We start from the raw sequence: 23,167 nt of genomic DNA, 5'->3' as shown, positions 1-23,167 counted from the left end.
CACGAGAATCCAAGATCTTCTCAACAACATACTCCAATTCTCCCTCCACCAGCACCGGAGCAGGAGGCTCAACCGAAGGAACAACGGGCACCTCATACCTCCGCAACAACGACCGATGGAACACATTATGAATAGCAAACGATGCTGGGAGATCCAAACGAAAAGATACAGGGTTAAGAATCTCCGAGATCCTATAAGGACCGATGAACCGAGGCTTGAACTTAGGAGAAGAGACCTTCATAGGGACAAAACGAGAAGACAACCACACCAAATCCCCAACAAGAAGTCGGGGACCCACGCGGCGACGGCGATTAGCAAACTGCTGAGTCTTCTCCGGAGATAACTTCAAATTGTCCACCACCTGATTCCAAATCTGATGTAGCCTGTCCACCACCACGTCCACTCCAGGACAATCCGAAGGCTCCACCTGACCAGAGGAAAAACGAGGATGAAACCCCAAATTACAAAAAAAAGGAGAGACCAACGTGGCAGAACTAGCCCGATTATTAAGAGCAAATTCGGCCAGTGGCAAAAAAGCAACCCAGTCATCTTGATCAGCAGAAACAAAACACCTCAAATAAGTTTCCAAGGTCTGATTAGTTCGCTCCGTCTGGCCATTCGTCTGAGGATGGAATGCAGACGAGAAAGACAAATCAATGCCCATCTTGGCACAAAACGTCCGCCAAAATCTAGACACAAACTGGGATCCCCTGTCAGAAACGATATTCTCCGGAATCCCATGCAAACGAACCACGTTCTGAAAAAATAAAGGGACCAACTCAGAGGAGGAAGGCAACTTAGGCAAGGGCACCAAATGAACCATCTTAGAAAAGCGGTCACACACAACCCAGATAACGGACATTTTCTGTGAAACCGGGAGATCAGAAATAAAATCCATGGAAATGTGCGTCCAAGGCCTCTTCGGGATGGGCAAGGATAACAACAACCCACTGGCCCGAGAACAGCAAGGCTTAGCTCGAGCACACACTTCACAAGACTGCACAAAGGTACGCACATCCCTAGACAAGGAAGGCCACCAAAAAGACCTGGCCACCAAGTCTCTAGTACCAAATATTCCAGGATGACCAGCCAACACAGAAGAATGGACCTCGGAGATGACTCTACTGGTCCAATCATCCGGAACAAACAGTCTTTCTGGTGGACAACGATCCGGTTTATCCACCTGAAACTCCTGCAATGCACGTCGCAAGTCTGGGGATACGGCGGACAATATTACCCCATCCCTAAGGATACCAGTAGGCCCAGAGTCTCCAGGAGAGTCAGGCACAAAACTCCTGGAAAGAGCATCTGCCTTCACATTCTTTGAACCTGGCAGGTATGAAACCACGAAATTGAAACGAGAAAAAAACAACGACCAACGAGCCGGTCTAGGATTCAAACGCCTGGCAGACTCAAGGTAAATGAGATTCTTGTGATCAGTCAAGACCACCACACGATGTTTAGCACCCTCAAGCCAATGACGCCACTCCTCAAATGCCCACTTCATGGCCAAAAGCTCCCGATTACCCACATCATAATTGCGCTCGGCGGGCGAGAATTTTCTAGAGAAGAATGCACATGGCTTCATCACCGAGCCATTAGAACTTCTCTGTGACAAAACCGCCCCCGCTCCAATCTCGGAAGCATCAACCTCAACCTGAAAAGGAAGTGAAACATCTGGTTGACACAACACAGGAGCAGAAGAAAACCGGCGCTTAAGTTCCTGAAAGGCCTCCACGGCCGCAGGAGACCAATCAGCAACATCAGCACCCTTTTTAGTCAAATCAGTCAAAGGTTTAACAATACTGGAAAAATTAGCAATGAACCGACGATAAAAATTAGCAAACCCCAAGAACTTCTGAAGGCTCTTAACAGATGTAGGTTGTGTCCAGTCACAAATCGCCTGAACCTTGACGGGATCCATCTCAATAGTAGAAGGAGAAAAAATGTACCCCAAAAAAGAAATCTTCTGGACTCCGAAGAGACACTTTGAGCCCTTCACAAACAGAGAATTGGCCCGCAGAACCTGAAACACCTTCCTGACCTGTAGAACATGAGACTCCCAGTCATCAGAAAACACCAAAATATCATCCAAATACACAATCATAAACTTATCCAGATATTCACGGAAAATATTGTGCATAAAGGACTGAAAGACTGACGGAGCATTGGAGAGTCCAAAAGGCATTACCAAATACTCAAAATGGCCCTCAGGCGTATTAAATGCGGTTTTCCACTCATCACCCTGTTTTATCCGCACCAGATTATACGCACCGCGAAGATCTATCTTAGTGAACCACCTAGCCCCCTTAATGCGAGCAAACAAATCAGTCAATAATGGCAATGGATACTGATACTTGACTGTAATCTTATTCAGAAGGCGATAATCTATACAAGGCCTCAGGGAACCATCTTTTTTTGCCACAAAAAAAAAACCTGCTCCCAGAGGGGACGAAGATGGACGAATATGTCCCTTTTCCAAGGACTCCTTAATATAATTCCGCATAGCAGTATGCTCTGGCAGTGACAGATTAAATAAACGACCCTTAGGGAACTTACTGCCAGGAATCAATTCTATAGCACAGTCACAATCTCTATGCGGAGGGAGCGAATTGAGCTTAGGCTCCTCAAAAACATCCCTATAGTCAGACAAAAACGCAGGGATCTCAGAAGGAGTAGATGAAGCGATTGAAATCGGAGGTGCATCGTCATGAACCCCCTGACATCCCCAGCTTAACACAGACATTGTTTTCCAGTCCAGGACAGGATTATGAGTTTGTAACCATGGCAGACCAAGCACTAGTACATCATGTAAATTATAAAGTACAAGGAAGGGAATCACCTCCTGATGAATGGGAGTCATGCGCATGGTCACTTGTGTCCAATACTGCGGTTTATTCATAGCCAATGGTGTAGAGTCAATTCCCTTCAGAGGAATAGGAACTTCCAGAGGTTCCAGACTAAAACCGCAGCGTTTAGCAAATGACCAATCCATAAGACTCAGGGCAGCGCCCGAATCCACATAGGCATCGACGGAAATGGAAGACAGTGAAAAAATCAGAGTCACAGACAAAATGAACTTAGGCTGCAGAGTACCAATGGCAAAAGATTTATCAACCCTTTTTGTGCGTTTAGAGCATGCTGATATAACATGAGCTGAATCACCACAATAGAAACACAATCCATTTTTCCGCCTATAATTTTGCCGTTCACTTCTGGACTGAATTCTATCACATTGCATAGTCTCAGGTGCCTGTTCAGAAGACACCACCAACTGGTGCACGGGTTTGCGCTCCCGTAAACGCCGATCAATCTGAATGGCCATAGCCATAGACTCATTCAGACCTGTAGGCGTAGGGAACCCCACCATAATATCCTTAATGGCCTCAGAAAGACCATTTCTGAAGCTTGCAGCCAGGGCGCACTCATTCCACTGAGTAAGCACCGACCATTTCCGAAACTTCTGACAATATATTTCCGCTTCATCATGCCCCTGAGAGAGGGCTAATAAAGCCTTTTCAGCCTGAATCTCCAGGTTAGGTTCCTCATAGAGCAATCCCAATGCCAGAAAAAACGCATCCACACTGAGCAATGCAGGATCCCCTGGTGCCAATGCAAATGCCCAATTCTGAGGGTCGCCCCGCAGGAAAGATATTACAATCTTGACCTGTTGAGCAGGGTCTCCAGAGGAGCGAGATTTTAAAGAAAGAAACAATTTACAATTGTTCCTGAAATTCAGGAAGGTAGATCTATCTCCAGAAAAGAACTCTGGAATAGGAATTCTAGGTTCAGACATGGGAGTGTGAACAACAAAATCCTGTATGTTTTGAACTTTTGCCGCGAGATTACTCAGGCTGGAAGCCAAACTCTGGACATCCATGTTAAACAGCTAAGATCAGAGCCATTCAAGGGTTAAGAGGAGGTAAGAAGCAGCTAGACAGCAATTAAGGGCTAGGCAGCAAAACTCTGAAGGGAAAAAAAAAAAAAAAAAATTTCCCTTAAACACTTCTCTTTCTCCTGCTTCAGCCCAAACAATTAACACTTTGTGGGCCGGCTATACTGTCATGAATCCCAATGGCTAGGGATAGCACAGGACAAGCAAAGTACAAATATATTACGGACGAGCTCTAGGGTGAGGGAACCTGGGCTGACCGCTGCCCTACGCCTGACAAACGCAACTAGAGATAGCCAGGGAGCGTGCCTACGTTGGTTCTAGACGCCACGCACCAGCCTAAGAGCTAACTAGCACTGCAGAGAAAATAAAGACCTCACTTGCCTCCAGAGGAATGAACCCCAAAAGATATAGTTGCCCCCCACATGTATTGACGGTGAAATGAGAGGAAGGCACACACATAGAGATGATATATATAGTTTTAGCAAATTGAGGCCCGCTGTAAACTAGAAAGCAGAACGATACAAAAGGGGACTGAGCGGTCAGCAAAAAACCCTAATCAAAAAAACCATCCTGAGATTACAAGAACCCATGTGCCAACTCATGGCACATGGGGAGAACCTCAGTCCACTAGAGCTACCAGCTAGCATAGAGACATAATAAGCAAGCTGGACAAAAAACCAAACAACTGAAAATCAGCACTTAGCTTATCCTGAAAGATCTGGGAGCAGGTAGGCAGGAACCAAACAGAGCACATCTGAATACATTGATAGCCGGCAAGGGAATGACAGAAAGGCCAGGTAAAATAGGAAACACCCAGCCACTGATGGACAGGTGGAAACCAAAGGCCGCAACCCACCAAAGTCACCCAGTACCAGCAGTAACCACCAGAGGGAGCCCACAAACAGAATCCACAACACTTCTCCTTGCGGGTGGCGGTTGTTTACCGCCCTCCAGGCTCCTCCTGCCTGTTTCTAGACCACTTTGCCACCTGGCTTACTCACTTTCTATCCTGTGACATCCCCACCCTCATCATGGGAGACTTTAACATCCCCATCAATGATCCCCTCTCCCAATCTGCCTCTCATCTTCTTTCTCTAACTTCTTCATTCTGCCTCTCACAGTTTACTAATTCTCCTACGCATGAGGACGGGAATACTCTGGACCTGGTTTTCTCCCGTCCCGGATCGCTGCACGACTTTACTAACTCCCCTCTCCCGCTTTCGGACCACAACCTTCTTTCCTTCTCTGACAAGAATTGTCTCCTCACTCAGGACACCCCCACTTACCACACTTATCGGAATACACATTCCATTAATACCCAGCAGCTTATGAACAATCTCCACACATCTTTAGCCCCCATCTCCTCCCTCTCCTGTCCAGACTTAGCATTGTCACGCTTCAATAATACACTGAAGAATGCCTTAGATGAAGCAGCACCTTCTACACGCAGAAAGACCCGACACAGACAACGGCAGCCCTGGCACACTATGCAAACACGCTTTTTTCAGCGTTGTTCAAGGTGTGCAAAGCGGCAGTGGAGAAAGTCTCTCTTAGCAGAAGACTTAATCCACTATAAGTTCATGCTCAAAACCTATAACTCTGCCCTTTATCTGGCCAAACAATCCTACTTCACCACCCTCATCACCTCACTATCCAACAACCCAAAACAACTTTTTGAAACCTTAAACTCCCTCCTGAAACCTAAAGTACAGGCCCCCATCACCAATCTCAGTGGTGAGGATCTGGCCACTTATTTCCTAGAAAAAATCAACCACATCCATCAGGATATCTCAGCCCAATCTCCTCAGTGCCTGGATCCCCTTCCCTGCCGCACCTCAAGCTCACTAGACATCTTTGAGCCTGTCTCAGAAGAAGAAGTTTCCAAGCTCCTCGCTTCTGCTCGGCCTACAACTTGCAACAGTGACCCCATTGCTTCACCTCCCCTGCAGTCTCTCTCACCAGTGGTCACCACTCACCTGACTAAAATATTTAACCTCTCTCTTTCTTCAGGTATCTTTCCCTCCTCATTTAAACATGCCATCATAACCCCTTTACTTAAAAAGCCATCCCTGGACCAGAACTGCACTGCTAACTACAGACCTGTCTCTAACCTTTCCTTCATCTCTAAACTCCTGGAACACTTGGTCCACTCCCGTCTAATCCGCTATCTCTCGGATAACTCTCTTCTCGACCCCTTACAATCTGGTTTCCGCTCTTTACACTCTACTGAAACTGCCCTCACTAAAGTCTCTAATGATCTAATAACAGCTAAATCCAAAGGTCATTGCTCTCTGCTGATTCTCCTGGATCTCTCTGCCGCATTTGACACTGTGGATCACCAGCTCCTTCTCACTATGCTCCGCTCCATAGGCCTCAAGGACACAGCCCTCTCCTGGTTCTCCTCCTACCTCTCTGACCGCTCCTTCACTATATCCTTTGCCGGCTCCTCTTCCTCTCCTCGTCCTCTTACTATCGGGGTTCCGCAGGGCTCAGTCCTAGGCCCCCTCCTCTTCTCTCTATACACGGCCCCTATTGGACAAACAATCAGCAGATTTGGGTTCCAGTATCATCTCTATGCTGATGACACCCAATTATACACTTCTTCCCCTGTCATCACCCCTACCCTAATTCAAAATACCAAGGATTGTTTGTCTGCTGTCTCTAACATCATGTCCTCCCTCTACCTGAAACTAAATCTCTCCAAAACGGAACTTCTTGTGTTTCTCCCTTCTACTAACCTCACTCTACCCAACATCAAAATTACCCTGGAGGGTTCAACCATAACTCCCAAGCAGCATGCCCTGTTGTGAACTCTATTTTTGGGCTCCCTCTAGTGGTCACAAGCGGTACTGTGTAGTGTTGTCTTTCTGCAGGTTGCAGCATCAGCTGGTTCGTTATCCTTGGTTGGTTTCCTATTTAGCTCACCTGGATACTCAGTTCCTTGCCTGCTATCAATGTATTCAGTGCTCTTCAGATTCCTTGTGGCTACCTTGCTCCCAGTCTCTCCAAGACAAGCTAAGTTTTTGTTTGATCATTTTTTGATTATCAGCGTTCATTATGTTTTCAGTCCAGTTTGCCACCTCCCTAGAGCTTGTCCTACGTTTGTTACTTAGCTGGAGTAATTTGTGATCCTCAACCACTAAGGATCATAACAATGCCCGCTGTCTTGGGGTCATATTCGACTCCGAACTTTCCTTTACTCCCTATATCCGATCACTCACTCGCTCTTGTCACCTGCATCTTAAAAACATCTCCAGAATCCGACCTTTTCTCACCTTTGAAACTGCTAAGACTCTTACTGTCGCTCTTATTCATTCTCGTCTGGACTACTGCAACTCTCTTCTGATTGGTCTCCCTCTTACCAAACTTTCTCCTCTCCAATCCATCTTGAATGGGGCAGCCAGGGTCATATTTCTGTCCAACCGCTTGACCGATGCCTCCATCTTGTGCCAGTCATTACACTGGCTACCCATTCGCTACAGGGTCCAGTATAAACTCATTTCTCTCACCCACAAAGCTCTCCACAGTTCTGCACCGCCTTATATCTCCTCTCTCATCTCTGTATATCGCCCTACACGTGCCCTCCGTTCTACAAATGACCTAAGGCTAACATCCCCCGTAATTTGAACCTCACACCTCCGTCTACAAGACTTCTCTCGTGCTGCGCCAGCTCTCTGGAATGCACTTCCCCAGACGATCAGACTGATACCTAGCCCCGACCTATTCAAGTGCGCTCTAAAAACCCATCTCTTCAAACAAGCCTACCACATCAACTACTCAGTAAACTAACTTTACCCTGTTCCCTCCTTCCAAATATTATTCTAAATCTGCACCCTACTATTCATCTGTCTCCTCACCCTCCATGCACATGATAACTGCACTTGATACTTGACTATTGCACTTAAACACACGGGCTGATGACCGGATCATGCAGCTTTATATGAAAATCCCTATTTATTATAATTGCCAGACCTGAAATAACAAGCACTTTTCACCTATTGTCTCCCCCATTTCCTTGTAGATTGTAAGCTTGCGAGCAGGGACCTCACTCCTAATGTCACTGTTTAAATTGTCTTAACTTGTATTGAACTTGTCTGTATATGTCCCCGCTTAAGTGTAAAGTGCTGCGGAATATGTTGGCGCTATATAAATAAAGATTATTATTATTATTATCTAAATCATGGATGACACACGGACGCCATCGGTGTACAATCTGTGTGTATACATGATTAACATTGCAATGAATAGGAGAAGCGTTGTAATTTTTTTCGTACATGAATATCACTGATAGTAAAACTGACACTGACCAAGCACTGCTGAAAATCGGGTCCACAACACTGATGAAACTCAGACCGTTTTCTCGAGTATGTGAGAAACCACCGACATCTGACTGAGGCCTTATCAATAGGAAAGCCAGCGGCAATTAGTGGCAAATGATGCAATGCTTAGAAAGCAGAAGCAGTACATGCCTGCTGAGGGTTGTGTGTGGCCCCTTGGCTTGACCTATTTTCTGATCATTGGCATGGCGGGGAGTGGTACCATTTGCCTCATCTAATTGTCCCAGGCCCTTTGAGGGATTGTGTTATTGGACTGGTGGAGCATACTCGAGGTTTGGCAGGATTAAATAGGTAGGGTGAGTCTGCAACCTGGGTGAAATGGATTTTAATAAACTGGGGGTGTCTGCGGGCTGTGAAGTGGGGGCATCAGGCTGCTCCATTGCAGCATAAATAAATCCCAGAGAGCAGGCTATCGGATATAAACCATTAGCAGACGTCCCTACTGTAGATCCTCGTGGAATGGGATAGATGACAGATATTTGGCCGCACTTTACCTCATTCATCTCTTTAATGGTTCTTCTGGGGTAAACGTTACATCAGTCATTTTGCTGTAAACCTGTCCGCTTGTGTGATCGCTGTTATATATTTATTAAAGCAAAACCAAAAATCTAGCACAACTTGTATACCATATATATATGCTGCAAAAAAGGCATAAATGCAAGTGGGTGGCATTTAGCAAAACTGGGAGGAAGACATTTCTATAGGGATACCTTTATGCGGTAGATTTTCATGAGAAATTTGCTGTTGATTTCACGATTTGCCTGTAATATGTGGTATTGTGCAGTGGATTTGTCTGAATGTGCACTAATACATAACTGTGGCTTCAATGTAGCTGGTATATCAGGTGTGATACTGTCTGCTGAGCTGGAGTGATGTATAAATCATGTGTGATGTATAAATGTATCCGGATATTACTGGGTATCATATGTATCACCAGTGCTTCCCTCCACACATGTGACAGGATGGTAAAAAGAATGAGTGGGGATCGCCTGATGTGCACCACCAGTGAGGCCAGCATGCATACCATGATTGGTAAGAGACCTACTGCTATAGTAGCATACAAGTCTATGAGCCCAACTGGCGTGAAACGACCAATAATAAAAGGTTACTCTTACCACTGCTGAGCACCAGGGTGCTGGCCTCACTGGTGGTGCACATCAGGCGATCCCCTCTCATTCTTTTTACCATCCTGGTTTTTCACTGTATTTTGTTATTTTTGCATGGATTTGCTATTATGTATTATGTATTAATAAAGTATTTATTACCGATATACTCTAAGTTTTCTCCTAATTCTAGTGGAGTATATGGCTAGGTCCCTCTGCTGTGATACGTACTCAGGACGATGGGGCATGGTGATCAGGACTCGGTCGGCCTTTGTCTGTGATCGCATCCCGCACTCCTGTGACTCACGGTATGGGTGTTCCGTCTACATTTTGGTCTCGGTGTTTTCTTTGTGTGTGTTTTTTTTAAGCCACCAACCAGATGTTAAGTCCTTGTCATAGAGGAATCTTCTTTCTCACCATCTGAGATTATCTATTGTATGAGCTGGAAATAAGGTTGGAATGAAGTTATGGAAACAGCGAGCTACTGCGGGAAAGATGAAACCCTGTCTACATTATGTCTGTCTATAATTAGATGTTGGGTGTTTGGGAAAATCAGGAACTGAGTGAACCCTCCATTGTGCGAGTGAAGAAAGAAGCTTTCCATTACCTCTTACTATCATCTATTCTTTGGATGTTCCTAGGCAGAAGGTGGATCTACAGTGCGATGCTCAGTGCAAATTCTGCAATGAGATCATGGGTACAGATCAGATTCGGTGTCATGATCAAAGTACCTTTACTGAAGACCTTCAAATGCCAGAATATAGGCTCTGGTGATGCACACAGGGCCCTCCTAAACAATGTAGAAAAGGGATCAGCTGGGGTGTGACAGACTCTCTGTCCACTAGGTTATGTTCACACTGAGTTTCTTAAAGTGTTCAAATATGACAATTTTTTGAAGCACACTATTTTAGGAAACGCTTTATTTTGGGGCATTTTTTGGAGGCTGTAGCTCTAACGGTGCCTAGATTGAAGTGGATTCCATTAGAACCTGCCTCAGTGACGGAACATGTATCTTTTTTGTTTTCCACCAGGAATTTTTTCAAAAGGGAAATGATTCAGATGGATCTAGATAAGCTAGAACAATTGCCAACAACTAATAGAATGGTAATTAACAGGGAGTAATGCAAGATACTACATCTGGGCATGAAAAACGAAAATTACGTCTACAGAATGAGAGGAATAGAACTAAGCAACAGCACGTTTGAAAAAGACTTAGGTATATTAATAGATCACAGGCTGCACATGAGTCAACAGTGTGATGCAGCAGCAAAAAAGGCAAACACAGTTTTAGGATGTATTTAGAGATGCATACAATCTAGATCACGTGAAGTAATTACCACTCTCTACTCCTCGTTGGTCAGGACTCATCTGGAATACTGTGTCCAGTTCTGGGCACCACATTAAAAAAAAAAAATTGAAAAACTGGAGCAAGTTCAGAGAAGAGCTACCAAGATGGTGAGCGGACTGCAATGAGGAATGGTTAAAGGATCCGGCAATGTTTAGCTTGCAATAAAGAAAGCTAAGAGGAGACTTAATAACTGTCTACAAATAACTGAAGGGCTGTAACAGTGTAGAGGAATCATCATTATTCTCATTTGCACATGGAAACACAAGAAGCAATGGAATGAAACTGAAAGGGAGAAGATATAGATTAGATATTAGATAAAACTTTTTGAGATTGAGGATGATTAATGAGTGGAACAGGCTGCCACGAGAGGTGGCAAGTTCTCCTTCAATGGAAGTCTTCAAACAGAGACTGGACAGACATCTGCCTGAGATAATTTAGTGAATCCTGCACTTGGCAGGGGGTTGGACACTATGACCCTGGAGGTCCCTTCCAACATTGTATGATTCTATGACATCTCTGGTTTATCTCCGGGAGAACAATACAATTAGCAGCCTGAAATCAGGGATTCCAGATCGACATCTCCCCCAACAATCATTAGCGTGTTGTCCAAACACGTCGATTTCGGCATGAGCAGCTGACATTAGGTTAATGTATATGGGGGACCTTAGACTCAGAGGACACACCAGCTCTCCACTGACAGTCTCTCCTTCACTGATGTCAGATAGCGACCATAATTTACCAACCTCTCTATTTCCTGTTCAATCTCATGGATAAGATCAATTTTTATCTGACAGCCTCTCCCTGCCCTGCATTAGTGAAACCAGCTGTCATCTGGCAGTCTCGCCTTCCACCATATTTCTGCTGACAGCCTATTCTTGTGCTTTACTGAGCTCAGAGAATGGGTTACTTTTTATTTGACCTGAGAGGATAGATTAGCTTCAACATGTCAGCCTCTCCTACTAAATCTCAGCGGAAAGATCATTATTCTGCTGACAGCTTCTCTTTCTGCTTCACTCGTGTTGGAGAATAGGTCAACTTATTTCTAGCAGCCACTCCCTCTTAGGCCTGTTTCACACGTCCTGATATATCCGGTACCGGAAAAAACAGTACCGGAGATATCAGTGTCCGTGTGTGTAAAATTTGTGGCACACGTGTGGTAACTGTGTGCAGCATTAGTACCACACGCAACGGTGCCAGGGAAGCAGCGATACAGTTAGCTCTGTTCACCGGTGCTGGGTGTTGAAGACCGCTTGCATCATTCTCCCCTGCTCTGCCGGCGATCAGCGCGAGCAGGGGAGAATAATGAGAGTTATATTCAAATGATAACAGTGAGAGCAGGTGGCGTCTGATGGGACTATTACTCCCATCAGCCTACACCTGCTGCCACTAATAACAGTGAGAGCAGACGGCTGGTGGGAGTATGCATCAGGCACTGCCTGCACTTTAAATAAATTAATGAAAAAGCAGACGTGGGTTCCCCTGTATTTTTGATAACCAGTCAGGCAAAACTGACAGCAGCAGGCTGCAACCTTAAGCTGTCAGCTTCAGCAATGCTGATTATCTAGAATAGAGAGGTCCCCACGCTGTTTTTCTTTATTACTTAAATTATTTTAAAAAATGGCGTGGGGCCCCCCTCGTTTTTGACAACCAGCCTTGCTAAAGCAGACAGCTGGGGTCTGGTATTCTCAGGCTGGGAAGGGGCCATGGATATTGACTTCCCCAGCCCAAAAATAGCAGCCCGCAGCCTCCCAGAAAAGACGTCTATTAGATGCGGCAATTCTGTCGCTTTACCCGGCTCTTCCATCTTGCCCTGTAGCAGTGACAAGTGGGGTAATATTTGTGGGGTTGATGTCACCTTTGTATTGTCTGTTGACATTAAGCCCACAGGTTAGTAATGGAAATGCATTACTGTCCATTACTAATCCTATAGGTATCTAAAAAAAAAAAGACACCATTAGTATAACCGGTACGTGTCAAATGGATGATGTTTTGCAACCCGTGCTGCTGGTAAAAAATGGACTTGTCAGTGTATTTTGCCCACGGACACGTGCTACGTGGAAGCACACTGACATGCGCACAGACCCAATCACTTGAATGGATCTACATGTGTAAGTGTCTCCGGTACATGTGAAAACTGTCCCCACACGTACTGGACACACTGACGTCTGAAAGTGCCCTTATGCCGAGTCTTATAGAACAGCAAGAATCTCCGATTTTCTCCTCTTCTATGTGAGAGAACGGACTTGCTTCCATCTGACAAACTCTTCCTTCCATCGATCTCATGCGTTCTGCATCACATGATGAGGGATAACGCTGGTGTTTTTCCATAAGCCTGACAGATATACCGGAAACCAATGAGTTAATGCAGTGGGAGTGACAATGTCACTTGGATTTATAAGAACAATAAACCTTTTTGAAGAACTTGTAGAAGAAGGTTTTGTTGCCCCAGGCCATTGGAAATAAACCGTGGATCATACACTCATGTAGTCTGCAAGCGTTACCCATGTGTTAAAGGAGACCCACCCAGATGTAACTTATTACACATATAATCATCATTAATTGATGAATTAGTAATGAGGGAGGTGAGAAAATTCTCTGAAGCTATGGGACTGTATAATTAGGAGCTACTGCTGATGATATATTCTGCTTATTGTCATCATTATCTCTGGTGGATCCTATGTAGTCCAGTGTAGGTGTGCGATACATGGATAAATAGACCCTCCGTAACATGCACAGATCAGCGACATAGGATGCTGATTGATGCTTGTTAGTTAATGTTACACTGGAGATATGGCGTAGATCAGGGGTGATTTTTTAGGCTTCTATAAAAGAAGCAATTACAGAAGTTTTTGCACATTTGTCGTTTGATCACACAAGTCAAAAATCGGATATACCGGTAAATGCTCTTTCGGAAGATCATCAACCGGTGTAAAAGACTGCTAATACTAGGAGGACACATGCATCCATCTGTCTCCCATACTGGGCTATACTACGTCCCTGTGGTTTAGGATGGGGTTTACACATTGCAACCACACTGTGTTTATAATTTTGCCGCAGTTTCCGAAAAATGCAATATGTGAATCTGTCCCTACAGTAGCACAAACCCGGCTCCTATATTCTTTCTTCCACATCCAGGCAGATCTGTTGCTTGGGGTTTGAGATCGCTGCATAACAATCCCATGTTGAAGCATATTCGTTGCCATCAGCTTTCCCAGAAATGGATGCAACCATTAGAAGAGGCTGAATAACATTTCTGACAGACTTGATGGAAAGGGGCGACTCAATCTGCAATGATTTTCTCTAATTCAAAGTAGAAAAAACTAGGTGAGAACCCCACAAGAAAAACCCCTCTCCTACAGGACATTAAGACTTAGCTTTTAATTATATCTATAAAAGTGAATCTATAATGGGGTGATACTTGAAATAGGTCTTTTATCTGCCTTAGAATATGGTTACTATACAAGTGAATGCTTGAATTATTATCTATCTGATAGCACTCCAGGGAACCATCATTATTAGGCAAAAGAGGACGTGTAAAATACAGCACATGTTCCACCAACATGTTTCACAGCAAATGCAGCTTCAGCAGGGGATGGGACAGTAGCCCATCCCTGATGTCTTAACAATATTCTAAGGCAGATAACAGACTAGTTTTAATTATTACCCCATTATAGATTTACTTTTATAGATAGATTTTAATTATAAGTTGTAATGACCTGTTAGAAAGGGGTCTTGCTAGTGGGGTTCTCCTTAGTTTTTCTTCTTAGATAATATAAACCTTCCAGGTCATTTGTCTCCTATCACTTCAATAATTCCCATTCAAGATGTAAAAGAACAAATCACATGCAGTTAATTAACTAAGAAACTTAATTAAGGTAGCAAAGAAGTGGGAAGATATAAAGGGCCGGTAATGAGTGGTTGGCTTATACTGTGCAGCAAAAGTCAGTGGAGCACTAGAGATGTGACAAGGAACAGTGATCAGAACAGCAGGGTTTATTTTTTTACTCATCTCGTTGATTGATGTAATTGTGAGTCTGATAACAGAGAGCAGTAGCTTACATTTATCAGCACTGCCCATATACATGACTTTAAATACAGCATAATAAGCTTTCAACACCTACCACATTCACGGCAAAACACTCAAACACTCATTAAATAGCTTGATATGAGCCCTTCAATTTTAATGATGATCAAGTGAAGCAGTCCCAAGGCTCGATGCACATCATTTATCTTCTAACACACTAAAACATATCAAACTATCGCAAGTCCTTCTGTGGTAATCTCTGCGCACATGCATGTCCCTGGGCATGCACCCATGTGCTGCAAAGCGCAACCTGACGGCTCCGCTAATGTCTCACGTTTCCTTTGGATTTGAGATCAGACGTTGCACAGCTTTCGAGGCTCCGGTTCTGAATGGACAGTTCCATCCATTGCGCCTCCCATTGATTAGGTCAACTCTTGGGTTTTCCGTAGTTTTTCAGGCAGTGTCATTCCTCTAGTCATAATACGTTGATCTTATGTGCATCAACTCCAATGTTCCCTCAGTAACAGTAGCAAAGTACAATATGGTGGCACTGCCCCATGTTGTGCTCTCCGGACCTTGTTTTGCTCTTGATTCCAGACTGGTATTGACATAATTAGAGAACGTAAAGTCATTGGTGACCAAAGTCTTATGTATGTCATCGCATTGACCAACATCTTCTAAAAAGATCTGAAAGAAGACTATGGTGCCTAGTATGAGCAGCCACTTCTTGGCCATGTCCTTCTCCTCCCGGGGAAGATACCTTCTCACTCGTGCTGGATATAACACCCTCTTGGGCTTCCTTTTCTTCTGTCGCCCGGCATTTAGAGCGTGCCTGGAGGTGTCCGCCTGGCTGCTCTTGTTTGGCACCTTGCAGTCATTGCCGTAGACTGGACTCATCTCGGAGTGCAGGCACATCACGTTGACACCTGCCGGCTGGTCAGAGAGATGTAGGAGATTTCACCTGATGATTGTTATCTGCCTACTTGGCTCAGATGTCAGCTTTAAATACCAATGTTCTTGAAGAGGAGGAGTTGAGCTCCTTTAATTTTGGTGAGTGTCAAATGATCCTGACGGCTCGGCTGGAGCACAGAACATGTTTTTTAGGTAAACATGAGTTTTTTGTACTGGTGCCCTCAGGTGGCTGAGAAGGATAATGACATGCTGCTAGTAGTTTTATAGCAACTTTTGTCTTCTCACATTCTTCTGCTATGACTACACATTTCCAAAAAGGAGATGATGTGGTGGCCACAAATACAAAGGAGGCTGTCTGGGTTGGAAAGTAGGGTCATTAGTATAACAGCAGGACAGGTAATGGTGTAAAAGAATGAAGACATATCTCTGGATAACTTACAAGAAAACTTACAGAGGAAGATTATAACAAAATGGATCAAGTCAATAAAAAAGTCATCCAGGAGTCCGCACAATTTCAAAATGTGTTGACATAGAAATAACGACGTGACAGATCCACTTTGAGTAAATTTTCCTTCAGTAAATGCAAATGATATTTCCTTTTTCAATAGGATAGGTCTTCAATATCAGATTGGTGGTGGTCTGATACCCGGCAACGTTGCCGATCATCTTCTACCTGGTGCCTTGGCCTCTGTAAATACACAGTGCTTAGCTCCTTACACTTTGAAGTGAATGGGAGCTAAGCTACGTACCTGAGAATGGCCATTTCCCAGTGTACGGAGCTGAGCTGTCCCAGCTCTATACACTCTGCACATCCCACTAAAACTAGAGCTGCAAACAGCAGACTGGTGGATGCTCCACCAATCCATCAATATTTATGTCTGGATAACCTCTGTAAAGGCACTCTTTTCTTTCATGGGGTGCAATTAAAGTAGATTCGCTGGGACAAAACCATCTGGGGTTGTGTTACCCCCTAATTATTATTAAGAGTTAGAAGGTTTCGTTTTGGAGTTCCATTACCAGGGTCCCATTGAAATAAAGAACGGTCATTGGTGTTTAGCAATTGCTTTTGCACAAATAATTCAGGATCTCTTCTGGACCTAATGGATCTTTTGAGAATGGATTAGATATAAATGACAAAGAGATTACTTAAAGTGTCGGACTATAGAAGAGCTATTCTATGCATGAAGCTAGATGGAGTCATTGGTGATTGGAACCAGAGCATGATTCAGTCTGTGACTTGACTTGTCTTGGAAGACTAATAAACAGTGCAAGCTAATTACATGGAAAATGTCAATGGCTTAGAACTGATTGGCTAATTATCTGGAACGTTCATGCGGCTTTGAGTCTTTTGGTATATACCCCACATCATAGTAGACATGGTGGAAACAAAGACACAGCCTAGAGTGGAGAATAGAGATAACATCGTTTATTGTAGCTTGGAAAACCCAGTTGGCTGTTTTACTCATTTGACATGCTTTACACTACAGTTCTGCTTGTTTATATTTTGCACAGAACAAAACCCAACTTGGGGACATATGAACTACAACAAGCATTTAATCCTGTGTAATAAACAAATCAATCATGTCTACAAGACACGAGAAAAAATGACTTCAGAGTATTGTATATATCGGAGGGTTATAATTTAATGATACATTGAAGTCGTTCTGTTTATTTTCCCATTAGTCCTGCATGTGACTAAACAAGTGTCATGTGTGATCATCTGATCATCCCTGTGGCATGTCACCGCATTACAGTGCATTTCCCCTTTAAGTATTTAGCACACGTAAAGACTGCTGTGCCGTCCTCCTGTTACTGTATCGGCATGTTTATGGAAAAGCTGAGTATCAGCCGCCTGATATCCTATCGCTTGTAACTACACCCGTGAGAACGAGCTAGATTTACAATGTCACAGCAGAGTATGACAGTACCGGTGTTCACAATGTCTGTACAAGATAGAATGTGGAAAGGAAAAGAAGGTGACGAGCGAGCATGTAAGAGTAGCATCTGTTGTAGACACACTTCAGCCGGAGAATCTCACAACCTATACCTCTGAGATACGCTGCAAGACTGGATGCAGGGCTTGGCCTCTTATACCCCGAGAGGCTGCTGTTCCATATACATTAGTCTTGGGGGGGGGAACCTGTTCAAACTAATTAAAGTTGTCCTGAAAAAAGGATAAGGTTAAAGACACTTGCGGTTTGGAGACGCTTTATCAGAAGTGGAAAAGTTTCAACCAAAAACCTATTCTGTCAAAGGATAAAGAGAGTCGAAATTTGACAGAAACCAGGGTGGAAAGTGGTTTAATGAATGGGAGTGAGCTGCCATACCAGACACGGCTACTACCAGAACTACCCATGAAGGGTAAGCGGTGATTTCCCAAGGATAGGTCATCAATAAACAAGTCCTGGAAATGTCTTAACTCTAGGAAGTCCGTGTGAATTCTCATTTATAACTAATGGTTCTTCTAGAGGTGCAGATCGACTATATACAAGTGCATCAACACTCATTTATTGCGCCTTTTACACCCACTGATGAAGACCAATGGCAACAGAGCAGCCATTATTGCGATCGTTCTGTCCCCATACAGAAATATTTTATTGGCAGCACATCATCAACTGTTTATATGTTGCGATGTGCTGCAGATAATGATTTTTACGACTACATAAAGATCCACTGTTGGGTGATTGCCGGCATATTTATAAGGGCCATTAGTTGGGAATGAGCAGTCTTGTCAGCAGGTCTAAATCATTTTTATTTATTTCTTTATTATACTCATTTATGTAGCGCCATCATATTCCACAGCATTTTACAGACATTCTCATCACTGTCCCCATCGGGGCTTACAAGCTAGATGTCTTTGAAGTGTGAGAGGAAAACGAAGAATCCAGAGGAAACCCACGCAAACACGGGAAGAACATGCAAACTCCTTGCAGATGGTGTCCTTGAGGGATGTGAACCCCGGACCACAGAGCTGCAAAGCAACAGTGCACACCACTGAGCCACTGTGCTGCCTCATTGATGTCATCCTGGAGGCATCTGATCAATTCCATCATGAATATGAAGCAGGCAAGGAGGCTAAGTAATGACTTAAGGACTTGGTTATACACCTGATCCGATAACGATCTTAGATCCTTGGTCTCAACTTCAATCCATCCAGATGGGCTAAGTCAGCAAAAGAATGGTCAGAAGTCCCATCAGACACTTGGAACAACCTCATGGAAGATTTCCTTATAAAACTTCACGACATGAAGCAATTGTTTGCAGTTATTTTTACATTCACTTAAGTCTTATTACACACAAAGAATGATCCCACCTGTAAAACGGTTGCACAATTCTTCAGCTTCCTTGGCTAGAAATTTACAGAGAAGTTATTTATCTTATTTACTTGAGTGTAGGCACTCCTTAACAACGACCAAGAAACGACCATTAAAAAAGTATGACCCTGAACCTTTGCCACTGTCGCAGCCCTAAGATAAAATACAGAATTTTACTCTCTCATATTGTTACGTCTCAAAAGCCGAAAAGACAAGAAATGGCTTCTGCGGACGTCAGAGAAAGTGCTCAAAAGTTAATCTCAGAAAGATATTCAAAGACTCTTTACATCATTGGAACTTCGAGGGTTAATAAATACCATGTACAAAAGATGACCTTATAAAAAGCCTAAAGCAAGCCCCATATAAGAAAAAATTTCACACGGTCCTCAGCGTAGGCGCCGGATCAGGTGCTGGCGAAGTAGAACATTTCTTGAATAGAGCTGTTGTCTCATACATTCTCATAGGATGCTGAACTGATCTTCCTGCTGCTCTACGCTCAATGTTTTTGTAGAGACACTTGGAGCCAGAGAAATTCCAGACTATTTACACCAGTATTTCTAACAAATTCTACATTTACCCATACTATAATACTGCATATAAACCTAAATATATAGGAAGCAGAGTATATATATATATATATATATATATATATATATATATATATATATATATATATATATATTGTAACCAAAACAAAAATAACCCCTAAAAGGTAACTTTTATTAGTTAATGGTAAAATTAATCGTACATCAGGATCAAGGAGAAATAATCAACAAAAGAGTCTTAGCCTTAATAGTGTAGATTCTCTAGAGGGGGTGGGATGTTGCTCTCCCCACCTTACCCTGCCTTGCCGTGGAGGTTGGCACCCTAAGTTTGATACGGCGCCCCCACTCAATGTCGGCTCTTCCTTATGACCCCGAGGGGACAAACTAACAGAAAACCATCATCAACACCAATAACAATAAAGTGCTATAGTACAATTCAATGGCCGAAATCTATTAGAGAGACCATTAGACAATGGTTCTGTGACATACCTTCTATGACATCTGTATATTAGAAAAACCATATAAGCATATGACAGACAGTGGTCATAAATAAATCTATTGATGCTATTTGGTCGGGCAGCACCAATAATAGACCAAGCAAGGGGAACAGACCCATATAGTAGTAGAGTCAACAACAGTAAACCTTCTTTGCATGTAAGGTTATCAACACAATGCCTTAAGATTAGCCATGGCATAGAGGGACATAAATTATAAGACATAGAATGTAAATTGAGCAATGAAAAAACCCCTTTGTAATTCAAATAGATAAAGGCAATACAAAAAATTGATCCATAGGAAGCATGATAGTGGCCAAAAAATTTCAGTAATTATTAGAGAATATACTCCTCCAATGCAGTGATACAAGCCCATCCTGACGCGTGTTCCCCAGGGAGATAGACCAGAGTTCATCAGGGGATAAAGAAATGCTAGTGAATGGGGAAGTTACTACAGTGAGCAACATTCCACAATTACCGCTTATAGTGAAAGGCTGCAGTACTATAAGGCTATGTGCACACAATGCGAAATTGCTGTGGATCCGCAGCAGATTTTTCCGCTCAGAAACGCTGCAGATCCGCACTGTGATGTACAGTACAATGTAAATCAATGGGATAAAAAAAATAGCTGTGCAGATGGTGCGGAAAAATCGGAGCGGAATTGCTGCGGATTTCAAAGAAGTGCATGTCACTTCTTTTGTGCAGATCTGCAGCGTTTCTGCACCCCTCCATGTTAAAAATCCGCAGAAAATCCGCATCAATTCAGCATAAAAAACGCACAAAATCCGCATAAAAACCGCAGCAAATCTGCAGCTGCGGATTCTGCCAGGAGATGCGGATTTTGTGCAGAAAATTCTGCACCTCTTTTCCTACGTGTGCACATAGCCTAATACCGCCCCTATGTTAAAGAATATAACTACTATAAGGCTGGAGTCACACTAAATGTCTAAAAAACAAAAAAATCGGTCCGATTCTCACTGCCGAGGGTCGCACGAGTGTAATGCAAGTGTCATGAGAGTGTCATGAGAGTGTCATGCGTGTACAATCCAATTTTTCACACTTAGCATCCCATTTACATCCATATGCAGCACCATTTCTATCCCACGGCGCTCACGGTGATGTCAGAAAGGTGAAGTGAGTTCATTGGCTGTGAACTCCCCAAACTCACAGAAATACACAGCACACAATATCCTCCAGATTGCAGCCGGGAAACAAGACAGTCCACCTCCGAGACTTGTTGCCTTGGGCGACTGCACCACCGTGTACGTTGAGGGGTGCCAGGCCTTTTGGCTCTGCTTGGCTGTGTTGCTTCACACAGGTGGAGCTCTGCAGAGCCTTCTACTCTGCATGCTTGCAAAACCAAGCTGACACTGACCCTGACACCCAAATCCCCTACTGCAGGGTTTTTAACTGGAATCTGTGGCCGTAGGCCTTCATGGAAAACCAGGAGGGGGAGGAAACAGACAGCCCCACGATCATCCTGTAGTCCAGTTAAAAAATAAAAGCCCATGGCAGGTTTTTTAAAAATCTGCCCTGGACAAATAGCTTGCCCAAGACAAACACTTTTATTCTGCATTGCAATCACAGCTACGCCTGTGACTGCAATGCACTCCCATGGCCTCAATACGCTCCCATGCGCATCCTGGGGGGGGGGGAACACACAGCGACCCTCACATATAACACCAGTCACTGCCTCACACAGCCCACTTGTCACCGCTACATTTTAGAGATACGCCTTTTCTGGGATGGCTGAGAGCTGATGTTTTAGGGTGGGGGGCAGTATCCATGGCCCCTTCCTAGGCTGTTAATATCAGCCCGCAGCTGTCTGCATAGCCTTTGCTGGTAATTAATTATAGGGGGGACCCTATGTCATTTTTTTTTGGATCCCCAATTTTAATTGCCAGTAAAGGCTAAGTATACAGCTGTGAGGTGATAGTAATAGCCTGGGAAGCTCCATGGTTATTACCCCCTTCCCAGGCTATAAACATCGTCCCCCAGCAGTTGGCTTTCTCTCTGGTGGTTAAAAAAATTACGCAGGAGCCTACTCCATTTTTTTTCAGATAATTTTTTATTAATTAAATACATGCACATTAAGCTGCACATACACTGCACTAATTGTATATGTCACTGACATGCTGTATATCTATCTATTCTATGTGTATATACTGTATGTAATCCATTTATTCTATGTTGTCGGATCCTGTGATTTTACAGTATGCGGCTGCTGAATTTCCGGCTTTTCTTCTATCTATGTAGTATACTGTATATACATATATGTGTGTGTGTGTCACTGACATCTATATATCTACTAGATGGTAGCCCGATTTTAACGCATCGGGTATTCTAGAATATATATGTAGTTTATTTATGAAGAATTTAGCCCACGTAGTATATAGCACAGCCCACGGAATATATAGCACAGCCCACGGAGTATATAGCACAGCCCACGGAGTATACAACACAGCCACGTAGTATATAACACAGCCCACGGAGTATATAGCACAGCCACGTAGTATATAGCACAGCCCACGGAGTGTATAACAGCCCACATAGCATATAACACAGCCACGTAGTTTATAACAGCCCACATAGCATATAACACAGCTCACGTAGTATGTAACAGCCCACGCATGCAGTATATAACATAGCCCACGTTGTTGTGAATTCCGTTCTCGGGCTCCCTCCTGTGGTCATGAGTGGTACTGTGTGAGTTTGTTCTTGGGCTCCCTCTGGTGGCCTTCAGCGATATGGCTGGTCTTGGCTGGGCTCAGCTGTTTCATCTCCTGCTAGGCTGGGCCTATTTAACTCACCTGGACCTTTATTTGTCGCCTGCTGTCGGTGTATTCAGTCCTGATCCTGTGCTCTCCTGAATATTCCTTGTGACCAGTCTCCTGCTATGAGAAGCTAAGTTTGCTTGTTCAGTTTCTCATTATTTCCTTGAAAACGTTTCTCATTATATAATGAGTTCAGTCCAGCTTGCTTTTATGTGCTTTTTTGCTTGCTGGTTAGTTCTGGGGTGCAGAGTGCACCTCTCACATCGTGAGTCGGTGTGGGGGTTCTTGTATTCTCTGCGTGGTTTACTTTTGATAGTTTTTGTACTGACCGCACAGACACCTATCTATTTTCTGCCTATCTAGTATTAGCGGGCCTCATTTGCTAAATCTGTTTCATCTCTACGTTTGTGTTTTCCCCTTG

The sequence above is a fragment of the Ranitomeya variabilis genome, chromosome 2 (genome assembly GCF_051348905.1).
Source record: "Ranitomeya variabilis isolate aRanVar5 chromosome 2, aRanVar5.hap1, whole genome shotgun sequence".
Classification (NCBI taxonomy): Eukaryota; Metazoa; Chordata; class Amphibia; order Anura; family Dendrobatidae; genus Ranitomeya; species Ranitomeya variabilis.
The sequence above is the reverse complement of the archived record's forward strand: the minus strand, read 5'-3'. Positions refer to the sequence as shown.